Below are 22427 nucleotides of genomic sequence, written 5' to 3'. Positions count from 1 at the left end.
AGGTTATGATTCATATATCATCTGATTGGTAAGGGCATGCGGAAGTTTGGCTGTACATTTAAAGGCTGTGCAAAATTTATGCAAAATAAATGATCTCACGTGTCAATGAGGTCATTTATTTCATGTTTAGGTACTGACAAGAAGACTGTGTCTGTATTTCATCAATATTAGCTTAAGTTTGAATTTAGTACAAATTATTTTCAGATGCAGGGAACATGTGTTCCTGGGAATAAAAATGAAATGATGTCTAAATAAATAATTTTTAAAAATTCCTGATGTGAATATAGACATATCCAGGTTGAGAACTGGTAAGTATGAAAAACAAACTCCCTGAGGTTATAATAAAGGTAACTCTAATTATTTTCATGTGATTCTATCAAATATCAGCACACCAGTCAGAAGAATATCATCTTGGATAACAACTCAGAGATTTGAAATTGTGATACTGGTAAAGAAGAGAACAGCAGGACTGTGTTCAGTTCCCAACAAAAATAAAAATTATGTTCCTGCTCTTTGGTGAACACAGACATGGTGAAAACATTTTTTTTTAAATGGTATGTGAGGTCTTGCAGCAAATGAAATAAAAACGTGTTATTTTTCTGTTTTCGTGTGTGCAAGTGGCTGACACCAGCGTATAACATTTTATTTGGAACTGCTTATCCCTCACCAGAGAAGGCTTGATGCGCCATGTGTGAAACACATAGACAATGCAAGACAGAGTAACGCTACTATTAAGACTAGTTTATGTAGTTTTAGTTTGTATAAAGGTAATCCTGGACAGACTTGCAGAACAACAACCAGTACAAGCTACAAGTGCATCATTGGTCAAAGAATAAATTAAGAGAAAAATGTGTTTCCTAATATGTTTTTAAATGTGATGGAACCAATGTGAAAATAGAACATTTTAATAAATGTATCCCCTGAATCAGAACAAAGAAAACACACTGCAGCTCTAAAACACACTCAAACAAATTTTCTGAGGGAGTGCAGCTCAGCTTTTTGTCAGTCTGTTCTCCTAAATTGCCTGATGTTGCACGAGCACCACAGCGTCTCCATTAACACCCTACAAGGGAATGTTTGGAGGTGATTAAAAATGAGGGATTTACCATGATCTTGAGTCACAGCAATGCAACTTCAATATAAACACAATTACTGCAGGGAGTGTAATTACAGATATGGGCTATAGGTTCCTCATAAGAACCCTGCAACACAAACTTAAGAGGGTGAAACAGTATGATTTGCTATTCTTTCCACACACCATTGCAAAAACAATCTCTGTGATTATATGCACAGTGGAAAATAATCATTTGATGTTTTTCTTCTAACAAATTTTTATGTTGTGGCAGCAATGATCTACAGCTACAACACGATACCATTACACAATTAGTTTGTAGAGGATTACAGTGTGATTGCTTGTACACATGATTTAGTCATGTTTCTGTTTCCTCTGACTATCATGGGATACTTACGTATTACACATAAGAGAAAGGATCCACGGTTATTATCCCCTACACAGGAAACCACGTCATCTACTGTATGTTTTCTTCCGCCGACACACCACGTGTGAAACAAGGTAGTCAGAGACTGCAACATCCCACAACACCCCTGAATTCAAAATTTTACCCTAACCTACTTTCATAGGTCAGTGTCATTTAATAAAAGACCCATAATCTAACATATAACTGGTGCATCCTGTTTGTCATGAGGTTTCAGAAATGGGTACCTAAAAAGGTATAAAAGTGAAAGTGTGACCTTGACCTAGTTTTTCAAGGTCAAGGTTGTGATCCAGTTTTCATCCCCTTGCCTCTCTGAATATAACGGCTTTTGTTTTGTCTTTCTATCTCATCCGGTTCAGAAGATATGTGCAAAAATATCTCAGGATAGAAAATATCTTACTCACACTGGCCTTTCTTGTCTTTCTGTCTTATCAGGCCCTTGAGTGTACAAAAGTTGAAGTTTGACCTTGAGACCTAGTTGTCTCAAGGTCAAGATCGTCATCTCATTTTTATCCCCTTTGCCGCCCGAGGAATATGCTTTCTGTGTCATCTTTCTATCTGCAACGGTTGTGAAGATATTTGGTGGACGAACGGACGGACACACAAACACAGACAATTACAATACATCGCCGATGTAATAAGGTAAATTCATAACGATGTGGCTGAGCTGCGTAGACATACAAGAATACATCTAACATATTAAACCAGCAAGGAAATAACTTCATTGACTCCAGAATCACCTAAAAATCCTGTCAGCGGTCTATAAAGCACCTAATGGTTTGTCTCTAGGACATCTCTGACTTACTGATTATGAACCCGATCGGGTCATCGCGTACTTTTTCAGCTGTACTTGGAATTAAATCCAAGGCTGGTGAGGGTTCCTTCAGTTCGAAATGTCTGTTGCCGTGATTAAATGCTTTTTAAATAAAACTTGATTGATTGATTGATAGTTCCTGCGGTCCTGTTCTGTGGAACAAATTGACTACTGAGGTTTGTCTGCAAATAAAAATTTAGTGTGTGAGAGAATGAGAGTTTGGTTCTTTTTGCTATTTCCTTAGATTTTTTTTCATGCCTACGCTCATTTTCATTCTTACTCCAGTTTAAACCGTGTATATTCTGTCACTTGATGAAAGAACTGTGTGTTTGTTTATAAGGAAATGTGTAAATGCACCAAAAACAAAAGTGCCATTGCCATTGCAATTACCATTACTAGTTTCACTTCTCAGCCTCCTGGGGTTTTCAGACACACATCTCACAGTTAACCTCACAAAGTAATGCATCAGAAATGTGTAGTACAATAACAACATGCCATTCCCAGTGATGTGTATATTTTACTCCTATCTGAGTTAACAGACTAAATGTAACAAGCCCTCTGGCGTTCACCATAACCCATGATGTGTTTGTTCCTTCCAGAACTAATCCATTTCTACACCTACGTGTGAATTCATGATGCCTATTTCAACATATGTTATGTATAACCACCTTCACAGAATGAAGATGGGAGGATTTTTCCCAGAGCTGCTACACCCTGTCTGGCTTTGCTCACATCTGACAGGAGCCTGCGTAAAAGCTCAAGTTGCTCTACAGCAGATGTAAAGAACAAGATTATGGATTCAGAAGCTGACGAAAACAGTGGGAGCAGAAGAAGTTGTCCCACAATTCTCTGGATTGCAGTTTGTGAGATCCACTCCTGAAATGTGTGTGTTTGAATCCACAGTCCGCTGCTCCTTTACAAGACCAGTGTCACCACTCTGGCCCAGCGGCTTAACTGGAACACTGAGTCACGTTTCGTAGTCGTTCGTTGGAATGAGCAGCGATTTATGCTACAGTCTGGCAGCAATGAATACAGATTGTGTGCATAAAAGATGTTCAACTATTTTATGTTATTCATGACTGCAGGAATTAATGGGGAAAAAAACAGAAAATTTAGCTTCACACTGAGTGACGGAATTTTAAATATTATTCCACACATGAATGCCTCCCAGGGTGACTGTTGGACCGGAGATGTTTCTGTATGGTAAACAGGCAACGTGAAGGATTTTTCCAGCGGAGCGATCAAAGAAATAGAAAACACAAGATGTAGAAATCAAGCTCTCTTTGTACTGGATTCATCTCATCCACCACAGACTCCAAGAGTGATGTCATTCCCACACATTCCACGCATTGACCTGTGCGTAGACTGAAGGGAACGCAGTCTCGGATAATTGACAGTAGAGTGGCTTTGAAATGCTGATGAAGCACAACCTGCACCGCCGCCCCCCCACCCCCACCAGACTGTTGGCTCTGCAGGCGGAGGAGGAGGCATTTGACACGGGGAGGAATCTTTCAAGGGAGCTCTCTGTGATGTGGCTACGGTATCGTCAGACATCGGAATTCAAGGCCACTTCTCCAGAGATGTTCCCGGCGTAGGAAAGAATTGGGGACAGCGGTATTCACCGGGGCATCAGTGCTTCATTAAAACCGTCTCCGTGGTTCAAATTTTCCTGGTTGGCTGCATGCATCACATCACCTCCTGCTCTTTGCTATCTACGCTTCGTTCAAGTTCGAGATAACACTTCACGGCAAGATTGGGATCACATTTACGATTAAAATTTAACTCCTCTTTAATTTTTAAATCAACTTTTACGGTCCAGCTTATAATAACACAGTTTGCGCCACTTGGAATATCTGCTACATCACTTCAGTCTTTACACGTGGACATCCATTTTACCAGTGCTTCTAGGAATGTAGTAATGATCTAATTAAGAAGCAGTAACAGTGATTTATTTAATGGCTAAATGTGAAATGCAGGGCAGAAATTGAACTTCAGGGACTTTTAGATTCCGCCGTTGTCTCCTTTTGCCAATAATCGCGACAAGGTCAATGATCTGGAGGTCATTTGTCTCCCCCCACCTGATGAGAATTATTGACCAAGAAGCTGTGAAGAATCAGGACAGTGTCATAGCACAACTTTTTCACTGTCACATATCAGTGAAGCAGCGCCGTGAGTGTGGATTAAAAGACTTGATGCGGCAGAGAGAGCTATCGCTCTGGAAGAAGGATGAAGAGCAGCCGGAGGGTTATGTAAGGGTTATTTGCGCTGAACCTTTTTTTTTTCCGGGTACATGGTCAATAGAAACAGAGTGGAAACCTATAGGTCGACTTCTGGCAGACAAAAGCGATGGCTTACCCTCGCCTCGTCTCACTCGGGGACCGGTCAAATTTGTCCCCTGGGAGGGGAGAGACCTTCTAACATAACTCAGCCCTTTGACCTTTCAACCCCAACCAGGCCTTTTCCAGCTGTGATGGATGGCCTTTTACGCTCATGATTTATAGCGAGCTGAAAAAATTTGCTTTTCTGTCCCCGTCCCCCCCATCACTCTCTCACTCTCTTCTCTGCTTCTCTTCTCTTCTCTTTCTTATCAATCGACATCTCCTCTTTGTTATATTAGAGACTGATAAGCTTTATGTTGCTGGACAGCGGTCTTTTTTTTTTTCTTTTTTAATATCGTGTCAGGATGTGTGTCCACGTTCTTCCCAGGAGCTATAAGCAATTTTCCCTTGAAGGAAACTCCCTTTAAGAAGTAACCTTTATGGAAGACTCTCCACCTCAGGTATTAACTATAAAGGGTTTTCCCCATGTTTCCATGTTTTTAACATCTACCCTGAACTCTGTATCTCAGTCTTTTATTTTAATCTCTTATCATCATTCCCCCAGAAACCTGTGAGTCAAAATAATCCATTTGACACGTATTACATAAATAAATCACAATCTTATTTTTCATAATTCAGTTTAACTACAATACACTATTATCATCACATCCTGGAACAAATATTTGATGGGTTTGGTCAGCAAGTGTGTGGGTGTGTTGGCATTCATACAAGCACGCGATATAATCCAAATATTTTGAACAGGATAATACAAGACAGACGTAGGATAAAAATGTTCTAAATGTGAAGGTGGTTGAAAGTTGTTCATGGCAGGTTCAGCACAAACGAGCTGACAGCTACTTATTATTGGATGTCGAACATTTTATCCTGTAATTTTGTTATTCTCTAAAAGACTATTCTTTCTGGAATATCAACACCTGAAGTAACTACGTCAGACAGAATACAGAGTGAATTCTGTCCCTGCATGAACAAATAATGTCTCACTGGAACCTTTTTTTCACGAATAGGTTTCAACATTTTTTTGAATTATGGCACATCAGAGGTACAGGATAAATAAATGGTATAACTTCTAATTTTTCCTCATATACAGCACAATCACGCAATTTTTCTGCAGTATCAAAATAATCTGTGGCCACACTACCGAAGAGAAATGTTTTAAATACAAATATAAATTAGGAAAAAGGGAAAGTAAGTTGGCTCTGATAGTTAAATCACCGTCTCCCTGGTGACACCAGACTTCCTGTTTTTTTGTTTGATTGTTATTGTTTCATGGAAATGCAGTTCACCGATGGATCTGAACTCTGCACCGTTGCTTCACACTGGATCAGAAAGATATCCTTGACAGAAAGAGAAGGATGTTTGATGTTTATTGTGATGGTTACACAACTCATTCAAGGTTCAAAGGTAGCCTTTATGAATAAAAATGAATTTCTTGAATAATAATTTTTAAAAAATCTATTAAAATTCCCTCAAGCACAGCAGCACGTGTGGTGGTTGCACTGAATCATGTAAACCACTCTGATGGTACTTTAACCCTTGCAGCAGAAGAGACCTGCAGCCTGTTGGAAACAGAACTGTACAAACGGTCATGCATTTCTGGAACACTTTTGATGCCCTCTTGGCTATTTCTTTGGCTCTTTTTTTGTGTTATCCTTCTTAACCAGCTGCCTGTCTCCATAAGCTGCTCTATAAAATTGTTCAAGAAAAACCAGCTGGAGCTTCCAGACCATGGTTATGGTGAAAATGCCATGTGTATGAGCTGAAAATGTCTCCAGAGCAGTGAGTTCACCTTTCCTTCACGCTGTTTCATCTGCACAGCTGAACGCTAACCGAGAAATTTCTGATTCAAATCCTGTCCGCTTCACCTACATTCAGAGGTTACCCATGGAATCTATAGCCTGAAGAGCATATTACAGTCAATGTATAGGGTTATAGAGTTAAGTTACATAATAACCTGACAGGTTAGAATAGTGCGTGACTCCCTGTAGATAAGGGACCCAGAAGTATCAACTGTGGCTTTGTGGTTCATAGAGTTTTATTGGACACAGCTCTCTGACATGTTGTTTGGGTTTCCTGTTTTCTGTCATGCATTTAGTCACTATTGGATCAAATATAATAATCAGAAGTTAGTCTTTTTTAATGCAATTACATTGTAGCACAACATATAGGGATTATATATGAGAATGTTCACAGGTTATAGTTGTCAGAGGATGATCTGCTGATTGCCGGAGTCTTCCTCTTGTTTTGGTGTTTGGAATAAAATGTTTTTGAACAACCACTGACTATATTGCCATGGAATACAGAACCCTGATCCATTGACCTCTCATTCATTTATTTTTCTTGCAGTGGTTCCCAAGCGTTTAATATACCTCCTGAGACACGGACCTAAGCGGCCCCAGACCATGAACGTCTCACAGTAACGCTCAGTCAAGCAGGTCGGAGGTTTTACCTGTGAGAAGGGAGGAAGACTCAAATGAGGGGTGAAACTTCTTCACACCTTAAATAAAAGTCCAGCTGTTTCAGATCCAACCCCAAAATATCTCTAATGCCTTTGTTCTTAATTTTATATGGAAAGCAATTAGCAGCAGTGAGTTTTGTTTGTAAGATGTAAACCAAACCAGTATAAAAACTTAATGCTGCACCTCACCACACACAGCTATGGGCATAAAAGGCTTCACATTATGGTGCAATGTGGGGGTTGGATTGCCCTCTACATATACAGTAGTTCCTGTAAGAGCCTGATCTCATGTAAGTACTCTACATGCAATCAGTTCCTTTGTAGTTGTGAAGCTAACTCAGGCAGGTGTTTCACTGTGTTGCATTCGACGCCGCCTGCAACTCTGTGAGTTCATTCGCATGTTTGAAATTGTGTAATGATGGAATGTCTGTGTAAGTTCTCAGACATCCAGGTCATGGTTATCCAAAAGCTGTTGAGTCGATCCACTGGACGTTAAGAAAGTTCTTGAAGACGTTTCGTCTCTCATCCAAGAGACTTCTCCAGTTCAGTTCAGTGTGTGTGTGTGGTTGTGGTTGTGTGTGTGTCTGTGCGTGCATGCCTTTGTACGTGCGTGTGTGTGTTTATGTGTTTGTGTGCTGCATGTGGGAGAAAGGAAACTTCTATTTTTATTTTTCTAATTTTTCCCTTCAGGACATAAAAAAGTATTAAAAAAATATCTTAAATTAAGCAATTCAAGGTTAGAGTTGGGTCTTTTTATGGCAAATTATCCTCCTGTGCGCCTGCATGCACTAATCACCAAAATGGTTCTAAAAATTTTAAAGATGCATTTAGATGGATCCATGTACCCCAGGGTTTACACAGTCCCCTTTCTGAAAATCAACACATTACCGGGACAGGTTTAAAGTTTTCCGCACGGCGTGCAGCGATGATGACATCACAGCCAGCCTCAGTTGTGCATCTCTGTTTGCACAATAGGAAACTGTTAGAACGATAACAACAGAACTAAGATGATGAACATTTAACTCAGGTCAAAGTATCTACAGGCTGAAAAATAAGTCACTAGAGTCATAATGTGTTTGAGGGGGTCGGTGATTCTGCGCTTTGACTTCATGTCCAGAGTACAATAACGCACTTGCTCAGATTATGTATGTCAAGATAATGGTGTTTTTTTTTCATAAACATGGGACTAAGAGATAAAAGTCAGCATTTAAACTGACACCTTAATTCAAACTGGTCTAATAATTGCTGTCCGTTCACATTTCTGTGTCAACAGTCATTAAACACAACCAGTTCTTGGGACAGCAGCAGCTCTGTGTGTGGGACAGGCTAAAGTAGATTTAAGAGGATTCTCTTTCCCCCCATCTCCGACAAATTTATGGTGACACCCATAAACCTCCCTATAGACCTTCAATCGGCTACAGGCATGAGAACCAAAAAAAAAAGAGGAAAGAGGAAGAAGACACAAAATAGCTGTGGGCCGAATGGAATTAATTTAAATCTTGCACAACACAATCAGTGAATCACTTCCGAAATTCCCCCCTGCCAGCCAGCTGTGATGTTTACAACTTTGACTTGTTTTTAGATTAGAAACACAAGTTTTTTTTCCGATTACTACTAATGGAAGAAAGGAAGCGACGAAGGAAGTAAAAAAAAAAAGAAGGAATAATTAGATCGGAGGAAGAGATCCTTCGCTAGAGGTCATGTGGCTGACAAACGATAGGCTTGCCTGCGCTGCATGTTAAGTGTGTGTGGGTGCAATTATCCAGTCTGCGGTGTCCTATGAATGTGTGTAATGTCACGGCCTTTCTTCCCTCATCCCCCCTCAGGCGCTTGGCTTCCTTGTCAGACAGTCCACAGACAGAGAAGTGAAGGTCACTTGACCACGAGAAAAAAGGTCAAGGGATGGACCGGGCCCACGACGGACCGATCAGCCCACCGACACAAAATGGTAAATCTAATTAAGATCGAAGACGACGTTTCTCTTCCAATCTCTTCTTCCTGGGCTTCCCGTTTGCCAGATTCTGATGATCAATTTTTCAGAAAGAACAGACGCTTCCATCAAATGGGTAAAGAACCTCCCCCAGGGTGGGACTGATGACAATTTAGTTGGCTTATTTTCACTTCCCTGCCTATTTTTTAGTTGGAACTTTATGGAAAATCACTTGGCAAAAATTCTCTTTTTACCTAACAAGTAACGAGTAACAAGACGGTTTGAGAAATGCATGAGATAGCTTTATTAAAACATCAAAAAAAAAAAAAAAGAGCGTCTCCAAGATTCACAGCAACTCATCTCAGGCAGACCTCCTTCCTCCAAATTGAGAGGAGTTCGTTCCATGACAGTCTGTGCTTGCTTTGCAGATTCTTTGGAGCCGATGGGGGGGGGGGGTGGGTGGGTTGGGGGAGCTAGCTCAATAAAAGCAGGCCTTCCTAAAGGTTTGGTGGTATGTTTCTGTGGGCGACACGCAGGAGATCAAGGGGAGCCAGCGAACTGGCTGGGCAGGCCTAGAGCTGCGTCTCTCTCCAGGGACTCTTCCCTTTAATCACGGTGCAGCCAAGCAAAGTGATGGTGAACTCCACACGCCTGTGCTCTCTTTCTCACTCTCTCTCTCTCCTTATCTCTGTGGCTCATCATCCACCTCTTTTCTATCCTGTACTCGCTCCACCGCTCACCTCCTCCTGCTGCTTTGTGGTCATTGTGGATTTTGTCGTAAATTTCATGCATGCAGTGCATTTTTTATTTTTATTTTTTTAATATTGCAACACCAGGTGAAAACATATGGCTCCAGAGAGGCGTTAACCGTGTAAAACCTGCCTCTGGTAAGCAAGGAAGGCTCTTTGTAGAGGCTCTAATTGAGACCTGGACATGTCCCCTAACACTGAGCCTCCAGAGGCCAGCTGCTATAAAAGCAATGCTAGCAGCAGTCATTACTGCACTGGGAAACATATGGTGTCAGGTATCTTTAGGCTTTACTGTCCAGTGGCACATGCAAGAAATGAAAGCTGGGGACATGTGGAGCTGACCATTATGAGGGATCCTGAAGGTGCTGCTCAGCAGAGGGGCCCAGACAAGCATGTGATTTGCAGCCGCTTGTTGTCTCGTCCATGTTTTATTGAAACACCAGAAATGTACTCTAAGCTGAGGTCCTGCTGTCAAGCTGAGAGATGTGGAATGGCATGTGCTTTTTTCTGTGTCTTCCTGTGACAGAGGGCAGGTGAATTTAACCCGAAAGAGATTGTACCTGAAAAATAATAAGCAAAAACACACACACACTTACACACACACACACACACAAACACACACACAAAAAAACAGGGAACAAAGTTTCACAGTAAAACATGACCCATTTAGTTATGTTCAAGTTTTTGACAAGTAGTCTAGTTATCAAAAGTTCAACTTGCAGGAAGTCATAGAGTAGACTATTGTTAGATCTCTGCATGTTCATTGAATTTGAATTTTTTATACTACAAGTTGGAAAAAAAAAAAGAAAGAAGTAAGCTGGAGGCTTGAGGAGAAATCACTCCAAGTACTGTACATGTAAATTACCAGCTTCCAACTTCCAATACCAGAGAGTCATTGTCTCCACAGCGTTAATATCTGTAACACTCAGAGGATTGTCATATCTCGAATATTAGTCTGTAAAAAGTGGGATTTAAAACCCGAGTTGTTTAAGAATATAATATTAATAATGGAAAATATCAGATTCCAGGTGAATTAACCCATTTTGAGGGTGCACGATAATTTATTGTCAATTTATTCCTGATCAATCACACTACAAATATTCAGCTGATGATGGTTAACTTGTAGCTGTTTTTAGTTCTTTCAGCTTCTGCTTTCTCTACATTCGTCAGTTTTTGCTGGAGGACTTTCCATCAGCCTGTCATACTACATGTTTCTTAAAAACTGTGTGAATATTTTACCTATTGATGTGACCTCACACCATGATTCTACCCTATGGATTGTGTCTAGAATCTGACGAGCACCTCATGCTGCTGGTCTTCCTGCTGCAGCCGCGTTCCTGTCAGATTTGGCCCTCTGGCTCCTGACAGCATCTCCTGATTCCCAGGATGATCTTTTAGGCACATGACTGCAGAGAAAGAGAGACAGAGACAACCATTAGCATTTCAGCAGCGCCCTGCCTTTTTGCACTGTAACATGAAACAGAGAAGTAAAGACTCACAAATAACTTATCAATTCAATGATGTCTCTGTTGCTTGGCAGGTGTAAAAAAAAAACAGCAAAAAAAAAGACAGTTGAAGCGTCATCTTCATTTTGAAACTCATTTCCTGTCGCGCATGTGTTTGCGCAAAGTGGGGGGAGGGAAGGAAGTGAAATGTTATTGAAGTTACCATGGTGATCCAATCTCAGCAACCCTACCCCCGCTTACCTTCACTGTGCCTTCCTCTCACCCTCATTTCCTCAGTAGAACAAAAAAGCAAATATTTCTAAGAGGAATTCCCTGGGTTGAGGAAGCTGCGGTGGGCTTCAGCGACTGATCTGAGCCAGTTTTGGGTGTATGTGTTTCCCACTGGGGATCCCTGCTCGGATATGCATCCTTGAGGATGTGCTGAGCACATTAGTTACACAAAATAATGCTAATTTGTGGAATTTTAAGTATTTTGAGAATACATTCAAGCCGGAAATTTTCAAGGTTAGAAGGGAAGACTGGAATGCTTTTTATTACATTTTCTACTCTTTCTAGGGCAGTTGGATCAAACATAACAATCGGAGTGTAAATGTCAAATCCTTTGCATTCTTTGAGCAGCAGTCAAAGGAAACTGCTTACTATAGAATTTACAGGCCTGCCAGGCAGAAATGTCACTTTGGTAAAACCGGATCTGTCCACCCCATTAGGAGGACTGGATGACATTGTGTGCTGTGTTTATTTGAAGTTCAAACAGGAAGGCTATTTATGCCTCCATCTCAGCAGGGTCCGCCGAGGTTTTATTTTCCTCCCCAAATAAAAGAAAAAAAAAAGGAAAAAGGCAGCAGCAGTAGTGGGGAAACATTTCCGATTCCCAAAACAAATGATGGGCAACAAGGCAGTTCTTTTTTTTTTTTTTTTGTGACATCGAACAATGTGATAACAGCAATTTGTTTCTCCCTCATCACTCCAAATCGCCTTGGGTTAATCCGTAGACACGAGACGAGCAGCGGTGAAAGTGAGGGGCTTGTTAGACGAGTGTTTTGATTCCGTTTCTGTAGCCTCCTATCAATGAAATGCTGTAGCCGACTGTGATGTGGCCACACACACACACACACACACACACACACACACACACACGCACGCACACACATTGACGCCTTCAGTTTTAGCTCAGCTCTTCCTCTCCACTGACTGTCTCAGTCACCATCTGCCACGCTGGAATCCTGCCCTCAGTCTGAGAGCTGGAAGCTGACTTGGGACCTGTATAAATAGTTCTCCATATTTCACCCCCTTCAAAAGGGGGATTTGTAATCTTGCTTTCCCATAAATCACAAATCATTAATAATGGAACACATCTCTCAGTGTATGGCGCGCCCACACAGCTATAACACCCTGGAAGCACACAGTAGCATAACTCCTATTTTGTGGTTTTCCTCAGCTGAGGCCTGTACAGTGGGGTAATTAGAGTTGCCACATGTTCCAATAACAGGGGGATGGGGGGGGGGGTGCTATACTATGGACCAGTTGGCATGAATGAGCAAGATAGGGGAAGCCCGCGTCCATGCCAAGGAAGGGTTGATGGGAATCCGCGTGACACTCTGGCGGTCAGCGCGCTTGTAAGGGAATCCCTTCCTGTTTCCCCTGTTTTGTCAGATTACTGCCATGGCGACCTGTGTTTACTGCGCTGCTTGGTTGGCAGCCGCAGAGCAACAGGCAAGATGACGTGTTCCTATGGTAATGCCTATTTATAATCTTCAGCTGTAACTGTTTTTGCATATGTGTGTGAAAGCAGCCCCAGTGGAAAGCATGAACCAGCCGTCATCCGATGAGCCACCGGTCAAGTCGCTGGACAGCAGGAGCACAAATAAATATGGAATTTCCAAAATGACGCGGAAAGTAAATCGACATGGTAACCAAATCATAACAAAGATGACCTCCGACCATTGTGGTTCATTTCATTTTGTATTCTTATTTTTGTATTAGTTAAAATTAATAAATCAGCTTAATTCACTTTTCATGATTAGGAATCTTTTATATATATATATATATATATATATATATATATATATATATATATATATATATATATATATATATATATATATATATATATATATATATATATATATATATATATGTGCACTTTTTGAAATAATGAGAGAGATTCCATGTGCTGGTGTAAAGAACCACCAGATATTTAAACCCTGTAGAGCTCAATTAGGAATAATCTCTATCATTAACTCAACCTATAAACTATTAATGGCCATTGAGGTTTTTTCATGATGAGGCTCCTCACATTCCAAAACTTCTCATCAGGGCCTAAATTTAAGCTCGCGAAGATCAAAACTGGTTTTAAATAGACTTAATATATTCCAAAATAAAGATTTTATGAAACACATCTTCTTTTCTCCTCGGTTGAACCGAAGATGTCTCTGCATGCAAACGCGTTGCAGTACATTCAAGCACAAGGTGTGCTTGAATGCAACGTTGCCAGGATAGTCTTCCTCAGGCGGGAGTCTGCGCATGTTTTCCCAGGAATAGCGGCTTGTTTTGATGCAAAGGCTCATCCCGTCCTCTCTCTTCACGTTGTCGGATTCACTCTAACATCGTGTCCCATCACTTACCGCAGAATACACAACTTCACACTCGACAAAAACACAGCTGACTCGCTACGTATAGCCAAGCCTCCTGTTCTCCACACATGAAGAATCCTTGAATTTTAAACAGCTCCATAGAATGAAAATGAAAGCAATGTAAAAAATTAATATTACATTTCCATGACTTCCTATGCTGTTTAAAAAGTAATGAGACTGAATAAAAAAGCACTCAAGTTAATAGCCTTGAAATATTGTGCCCCTGACATTTTGTCTGCACTTCCTGGAAGCAGACAGTGTTCAAAATTGTTGGCAATATAACCCATCTTTTACATAATGGTTGTGTCCATTTGATAACTTAATTGTTCCCTGCATTAGTGAGAAGCTTTTAAATTAACTCAGGCAAACAGCTGACGGATGACAGGAAATATCTGAAATTTGACAAGTTTGAAACAAACCATGTTGAAAAATAAGACTTTATGGAGCGGATAGATGGAGGCATGCAGATAGTCACATAAGCCTGGGTGTGTGCTCGCTCCTACCCACACACACACACTCACATACCACTCCTCCATTCGCTGTGGCTGGCGATCCCGTGTACGAGTGTGAATCGGGATATCCCCCTATGGTTTCTACAGCTTTTTGACCTGTTGCCAAACTTTTTTTTTGCATTCCTTTTCTTTCCATGCAGGACATGCCGTCCTGTTTGCAGCGCCAGAGGAAGCCTCTGTTCTCTGGAAAGGACACACCTTCCATGAGTTCCCTCACATTTTTGTGGTGAACCTTCACCTGAACCTCAGGTCACCTTAACTTGTGTGAGAATAACAGAAATGTTTCAGAGAGGAAAATTATGTAAGTGTGAACTTCAAGCAAATATAAGTGTGTAAGTCATTCTGTCATAAAGAAGTCACCTACAGTGCATGTTATTCTTTTATTTGTCTATCTTGTTTATTAGTCTATCTGCATGAATCTATACTGAGCAGTCATTGCATTGTTTTAATACATAGTTTGAGATGGTTTGTCATTAGTAATGTAACCGGTTAGCAGGCCGACATGTCATATGCTGCTTATTTATCGTATCTTATAGCATCCCTGGTGATATTTAAAGATGTATTACATATTATTCTGCTGTAATATTTTGCACCAAATACTGTAAAATTCTTTATTTTGAAATTACGAGCACAGAAATTTAAGGAAATACATCATGAACTTATTATTTACAACATCTGCACTCTGCCTCCTTATTAACTTGTCAAAACTAATAGTAGTACATTTTTAGGATTTTAATAAAATTCTAAAATGAAGCCTAAAAATAAAATATTTACCATATCAGATTCTAAATCATTTTCACTCCAGACCCTTCTTATCTCTACACATCCACAGCACACTTAGCCTTGTGTGGGACACTTGTCGCAGAGTTGAAAATCGACTGCATGACCTCATGCAGGAAGACGTTCTTAACATTCCAGGGGGTTGAAGGCCTATCTGAAAGGGGTTTTTGTTAGCCTCACTTCCAAGCTCACAATCCCCAAGTTTCCAAAAAGCATTCTGGAAGGTAGGGCTGTCAGCTATCAGGTCCCTTGTCTCTGAACCAACGGATTTAAGAGAAGGCTTTTTGATGACATTTGTAGTCACATGGTCATGCTGCTATAGACTGAACTGCTGGGGGTGTCGTCATTGGCTGAGCCCCTGCACCCCACTTCCTGGTTCTCCCTCATACTTTGTCATTAGTCAGTTTCCGAGGAAATAACCTCACCCCAGGGAATTTTCGCCGTATAGTTCTTCTGAGCACACATGGTGGTGTGTTTCCTTCTCTGGGGTCTTTTAATTGTTTACATACATGAAGCCGGAATGCTCAGCTTTAATAGAAAAGATTATTGACAGTTTTAATGAATTATGGAGAATGGCCTCCAGTAAGAGACACATGAATTACTTTTGAATGCAAAAAAAGCCAAACACATTGCAATTTATGTTCAAAAGCTGAATGCACTAATATTTGAAATATCCTTTTCAACACTTACCTGCACAACTTCTGAATACAGACGCAGTTAATCCTTGTCATGGTCTTTATATAAACTGCAAACTGGCACCATGCTGCGTCCTGGGCAAGCTCAGTGCAGCATGTGAGTGAGATTACCCCCAAACAATTTAAATTTACAGCCTGCAAACAGTCGTCAGGCTCTGCATGCTTTGGACTTTGTGGATTACTACATTACTGTAGTAACCCAAACAAAATGAAGGCTGCTGCGGCGTAATTGGGAACATCTGGGTGTCATTTTGGTCGGTTCAGTCCCACAATCATGAATGCTGTAACATTTTATTTGGCCATTTGCAGCGAAGCAAAAACAAATTTCTGAGATAAACATCTTCCACTCACGGAGAAGACGACATGCATAACAGATGAAATGAACAAAAAAACAAAACAGTCCCGCCGTGTGTTGTTGTTGTCACCCTAAAATGACATTCTCTATTCCACAGAAACAACACTGACATGTCACCTCACTTAAACGCACGTGTGCACGTACCGCACAGATTTAATGTTTTCAATTCTCATTAATGAATACTATTATGCCTACCAACAGGCTGAACGACAAAGGAAGGGGGAATTTTTACTAGGAAAAAGTTTAAATGAAGAAAATAAGCCAGCATCACCTGCAGGTCTTGAACCACGGCCACCTTTTTAAGCATTAAATTGGGTCTGACAGGTGAATAGCCCCCACCAAAAAAAGAAGCTCAATTGGGAACAGAAAATGAAAATAAATGAGCTTTTAAAGCCTAATGAAAGATTTAACCTGATTGAAGCACAGGTGGCTGGTATTAGGAGGAAGCTGCTTTCACATACACTGTGGAGAAGGTTTGAGAGAGTGTTTTTACCCCCCCCCCCTCCATATCCGTCAACACCAGCTCCCCCTCCCTCCCCTGCTTGTGGCCTTGACTTTGGTATTTACTCACGCTTTCCTGGGGTCACAGTGTCACCAGGCTTAGCTGATGGGAACGTGCCGTTTTCCAGTGTTTTCATTGGCTGGGGAGAACATGGGAAAAGAAATGGGGCATCCTCTGTGGTCCCTTCCCGATCGGAGAAACCCCCAAATCCTCTGAAGGCAGCGTCAAAACACGTTAACCCCTTCTAATCTGGACACACGAGGAAATAATGATGTCAGTAGGATGGAGCTCGACCTCTGCAAACCTTCCTTCATGGGAAGAACTTTACACCAAAGTGACAATGGATCCTCCTGGGGAAGAGCAAGCAGAGGGATTTCAGCACTGATATCCATTACACTTAGAGTTCATGAACTGCGACTTTATCTCTCAAACATTACTTTGTGTAGGAGAAGAGTAATATCGGTTTTTATGTGGCTCTGAACAATATCTTAAAATCCTCTTTTGATGGATTAAGTAATGCACCAAATGCCGTGTAGAAAAGTGAGAGCTTATTTTATGATTAAGCAGCTACATGATCAAAAAAAAAAATTATCCAGATCAAAGAAACTCCCCGAGATAAAACTGAATAAAATATCACTCAGTGGAATTAATTTATTTTCTATTTTCTCTGTTAAAGTGTATTACTTTGCATTTGGCATTAGGTAGGCTACACACTACACAGATTCCTTCCATTTTCTTTGCATTTATGTCATACAGTGTAATCAAATATCTCCTGTAGAAGACATTCCCCATCACAGACGTTACAGAGACGATCTCCTGCTACTTAAGGCTTACATGTAAACTGTCATTTTCCATTTATGGAGCTTGTTCATTTCTGAGATGTTGTTACTTGGAAATAAATCACTCAGTCAGATCTGTTATGTAACCACCCACACTGATACGGGACGGGAACTTTGGCCCTTTAGTTGAGTAAAGACCTTCCTCTGTATGTTTATCTGTACATAAGAAACACCCAAAGTGACATATGAGCCTCACTGGAGCTGTGTTTAAAAGTTCATTCCATCCTGTAAATCACTGCTATATAACTGCTATACATAAAAATATATATAATTTTTTCTAATTTATCACTATAAAACAGATTTTTTATTTTTTCATGAATGAAAAGTAAAGGATTTCATTGCAGCACCACCGTCATGATCTGATTGATTTCATGCTAAATGTTAATACTGAGTGTTGTATACAGGTTGCTTTGTGATTAATTAAACATTAAAACATCAAACCCTCAAAATAAACTGAACAAGTTCAATCAGAATTAGGAAAATAGGCCCTATAAGTGAATGATTCGTCTGTTGTGTCAGAAATGCCTTTGTGGAAGAGCAACAAGCGCGCTCACTCACTTGCTGGTAGAAAAAAAAATCCAAACAGAAGGATGAATACGTCTCAGCAAAACTCAAAAAACTGATTTATTGAAAAATAGATGAGCTGCTGATGGACTGAATAGTGTCTGGAATTCATTGCATATTATTTGGATTCATAGAAAAATGTTTTTTTTTTCCAGACTCATCTCTCTTTCACACAATAATAAAAAAAATGTAGATGTAAATCAAATGTTTATGTATGTTCTATACCGTATGTATGATTTGTCTCTTTTCAACAAAAACAGATGAAATCATTCATTCCACTTCAGCCTCTGAAGCAAAAGGATTCGACACATCTGCTGAGCTCTGACCCACGCCCCACCCTTCCGCAAAGATTTTCTGAAAACAGATTAGTGGTTTTGAAACATTAAAAAGTAAAGCATTGGCATATTTCGAAATGTTTGTGAAGTGTTTTGAGATCCCCACCTAAATTTAATGGGTCTCTCTTGTTGTCCCATTCTTCCTCTAAGTAGCACAAAATCCACCCAGTAGGTTTTGTGAAACCCTGCTAACAACCATAACCAACACACACAACTAAAGTGTTGATGTCACCATCTCTTTGATTCCATGTCCACCATGAAAGTGTCTGAAAGTGGAAAAAATGGTTCCATCATTGGTAAATCATTGGTTCCCTTTTTGGCACTTGCCCCACCCTTCACTCCAGTGTCATGGTGATCACTCAAGTGGTTTATGACTAATTCATGGAAACAAAAAGTAAATGTTGAAGATGCAATACATTCTTCCCTGCTGCATCCTACCAGTTGCCATGGAAATCTTTTTTTGTGTAAAACAGACATACAAAAAATAAATAAATAAACAGCATCACAGAAGTGAAAAGAAGCATCTTGGCCAAACATGTAGTAACACACTGTGTTGGAACGAGTGTTTAAAGCCAACATATCCAGTTGTAGAAAGTAAAGACATTATTATAATTTATGAATTTGCCAGTAATTCTTTTAAACTAAAAGAAAAGGGAGGATGGCTTTGCACAAGATTCTTTTGTTTGATATATTAAATGTGTCCTTCCAAATGTTTTCTGCAGCCAAGGCATTTTTATTTCACCGGCCTAATGCACAACATAAGGAGTGCATGAGAAGAATCTGCTTTGTTGTCCATTCAGAGGGAAAGTGGTGGGTGAGTTATTAGTCCAGAGCAAACATTTCAAACCACAGCCAACCACACGACTGCAGCATAACACTCTTCCTCCCCTACAGAGTTTATCGAGGGTGTGGTACCGCTAAAGTCCAGCTGCTGCATACTGAGCGGGTGAATAACAAAATAAATTGTGTTTGAGGAGGCTTACATTAAAGATTAGTCATTCATGAATCATGAAAAGGAGGGAAAGAACTCCTTTTTCCTCATAGCTTCATCCCTTCCCTTTTATGGCTCGCCACCAGCATTTTTAACTAAACCCAGGCCTGGCTCTTGGACCTGGTCCTGGGCCTTTCTGACTCACATTATGTCTTATTTATTGCTCACAGGAGGCAAGAGAGAGAAGAATGGACGGCTGGGGTAGTAGCACGCAGTAGGTGTTTGTGACTCTACATGAAACCTGGTTGATCAAAAAAAAAGCAAGGATGTGCAAGGATGGGCATTGAACTCATCTCGACTCATTTTCTCCATAAAATATCCTGCAACAGTAAAAGAACACGTCTTATATATTTAATTTTGGTATCTCCTTTCTCTATAATTAGTCATTGTTGGACAAACGTTTAATTCAAGCTGTGTTTGTGTTTTGAATGAAACAAATCTTGACGGTGCATCTTAATAATTTATCTTTTTTTTTTTTTACGTGTACAAACGGAAACGAAAGTAGAGCAGAAACAAACTACATCGCAGCTCCAGAGACAGACAATACTACTCCAGGAAGCAATCAAAGTAGTGTTTGTCACATCACAAAATAATAAAAAGTGAGCCAGTTAAAAAGCACTCACTGCTGACCCTGCGAGTCATTCAAATAGTGACAGTTCCCATTTATTTTGCAAAAAAATCAGGACATCAGACCACACCTGACAGCGTCCGTCTGCTGCTGAAGAAAGTTCTATTTCTTAACACAGAATGTTCCCGTCAAGTGTTGTTGATTTCAGTAAAGTCATATTCCATAGATTTAATTTGTCATCTGGGGGATTTGGAGTCAGAGACAGTTAGCTCCACAACGCTGATCCTCCTTTTACTACGAATCTGCTTTCTGGCCAATTATTTCCACACCCACTGTATGTAATGTAGACTTTCTGATATAAAAGGATGAAAAAATAAATATACTTGGATGATGAATTATCATCAGACTGACTGTAAATGTAGTTCTTCGTCCTGCGTTTGGTAATTTGGAAGCAGATGTGTCGTGTTTGTCAGCAGCGCACTTTCAGCTGAGGGAGAGACGGATCAGTGGAGGAGATGTTGAAAGTTACAGTCAAACACAGAAAGAAAAAAACAGTGACATGAAGTTATTGACCAATCGCCTCCCATTTAGCCTCTACATGGAAAGTTCTTGCACAAGTGACGTGTTAAGAACCCATCTGGTGATTTTTTTTTTTTCTAATTCCATAAAAATGTCAAAATCTACATTGAATTATTCCTATCTACAAATAAACACTGTGTGGATATGAATCCTCCAGCATCTCATTCGTGTAGTTCTTTACACACCCCTGCACCATTAATTTATCAGTAAAACTTTTTTTTTTTTTAAATGTCCACTTTTAACAAAAAGAACAACAACAAAAAAATCAGTTTTCAAACCTGATCTTTTTTTTTTTTAATTACAGGAGCAGATTTGTGACTTTTTCTTTAAAGGAATGAAATGAAATATCAGCGGTTAATCAGGTGCATATTTGAGCAAACACATCTGACTGACAAACGGACGAACGAATGTACAAACACTCCAAGGTGTCCATCTATTCCTGTGACAATTACCTGTCCCTGTCTCATTGTGCTGCACATGCCAGCATGGAAGCACCGAGTTGTGTGATCACTTCTGTACACTCTGCTCTCAGAAAAGTTTCAATGCATTTCACCACCGTTTCCCAGTCGGAATCGTCAACTCAGACTCGGTTATTGAACGACATTTGAGAGTGAAATCACTTCAGGCGGAAGACAAAAGAATAAATGTTTTTAGTTTGGTTTGCCACCACCACAACCCAGTGCCCTGTGGGCAGGAAGCGGGGAGACTTTCACCTTATCTCCTATTGATCTCCCCTCCTCAATGGTGTCATTTATTTGCAGGGTGATATAAGTGGGACTGATTACAACAAGGGCCCTGATTGATTTGCGCACACATGCCGCGCGACAACCAAGAGAAAATCAGACCTGGCGGGGGAGGGAGAACATTCATTTGAGGTTTGTCCAGCTCTTTCATGCCAGGAAACATTATCCTCTGTTTGCGTGTGTGTGCGCGCGCGTGCATGTGTGTATTCGTACGTGGATGTGTGTGTGTGTGTGTGTGTGTGTGTGTTTGTAGGTATGCATACATGTGTGAGTCCATTAAATCAGGTAGAAAAGCTTTAAGGAAAAAAGAAAAAAGCAAACAAATGCAATTTGCATTCCAATTTGTTTACAAAGCAACCTTACACACCGTCAAATGATAAGATAAATGATGGTGTGCCTTTAGAGAAGCACTCCCTCGAATCCAACTCTTCTGATTGATTTGAGGCGGCCGCTGACCCTGGCACTGAGGTACCATTATAAACATCTCCAATGTCCTTGTTTGTGCATTATGTCCAGCTGAGTAACTCTAATAAGCATCTTTCACTTGTGGTGTTAGTGAGTTGAACAGAGTGAGAGGATTTAAAGAAAAAAAGACTGAATAAAGAGCTTGGATGTCCTTTTGCTCTATCAAAAGCAGATAAAACTCGATGAATCAAACATACCGTTGATACTTTCTTCTTTTTTAAAGCCACAGTTTGAAATGACTCATGCCCAGCGACACGTTTTGGCTCAGCAGAATTCATACTTTTTTTTTTAATTTTTGGTAAAGTTCTGTATTTCTTAAAAATAAAGGTTCATGTAAAGACGCATTTACAATAATAACACGGCCAGCACCAGGCAGACTTAGACACATGCCCTCAATTTCCTTAAGAGCTATTTTCTTATAAACAGCTCCTCCAGCCGAACATGACATGTGTCCCGTTCTTCGTTCAAAGGGCATCCTCGCTGCATTACGGCCTCCTTAATGAAAAGGAGCAGGATGGGAAACATTAGTGCAGATTTCACAAGGAGCCTCACTTTAATGTCTGCGGAAGCCAGAGGCCTCTAAAAAAAAAAAAATTCCCTTGAAAGTCCCGTAGGCT

General features: G+C 40.3%; 2 long non-coding RNA genes across 2 annotated transcripts; one reads left to right on the top strand and one right to left on the bottom strand.

The window, feature by feature from the left end:
* Positions 1 to 9489: 9489 nt before the first annotated feature.
* LOC137587720 (uncharacterized) lies at positions 9490 to 15958 on the bottom strand. The gene is made up of 3 exons (XR_011033961.1): positions 15865 to 15958; positions 11086 to 11189; positions 9490 to 10343 (listed from the first exon to the last, which is right to left on the bottom strand). It is a non-coding gene; the product is annotated as an uncharacterized lncRNA (long non-coding RNA).
* A 3228-nt stretch (positions 15959 to 19186) lies between these two features.
* Positions 19187 to 20590, top strand: LOC137587721 (uncharacterized). The gene is made up of 3 exons (XR_011033962.1): positions 19187 to 19278; positions 19359 to 19410; positions 19626 to 20590. It is a non-coding gene; the product is annotated as an uncharacterized lncRNA (long non-coding RNA).
* Positions 20591 to 22427: the final 1837 nt, after the last annotated feature.

Source organism: Antennarius striatus, chromosome 20, assembly GCF_040054535.1.
Source record: "Antennarius striatus isolate MH-2024 chromosome 20, ASM4005453v1, whole genome shotgun sequence".
Taxonomy (NCBI): Eukaryota; Metazoa; Chordata; class Actinopteri; order Lophiiformes; family Antennariidae; genus Antennarius; species Antennarius striatus.
This window is presented reverse-complemented; position numbering and strand designations above follow the sequence as displayed.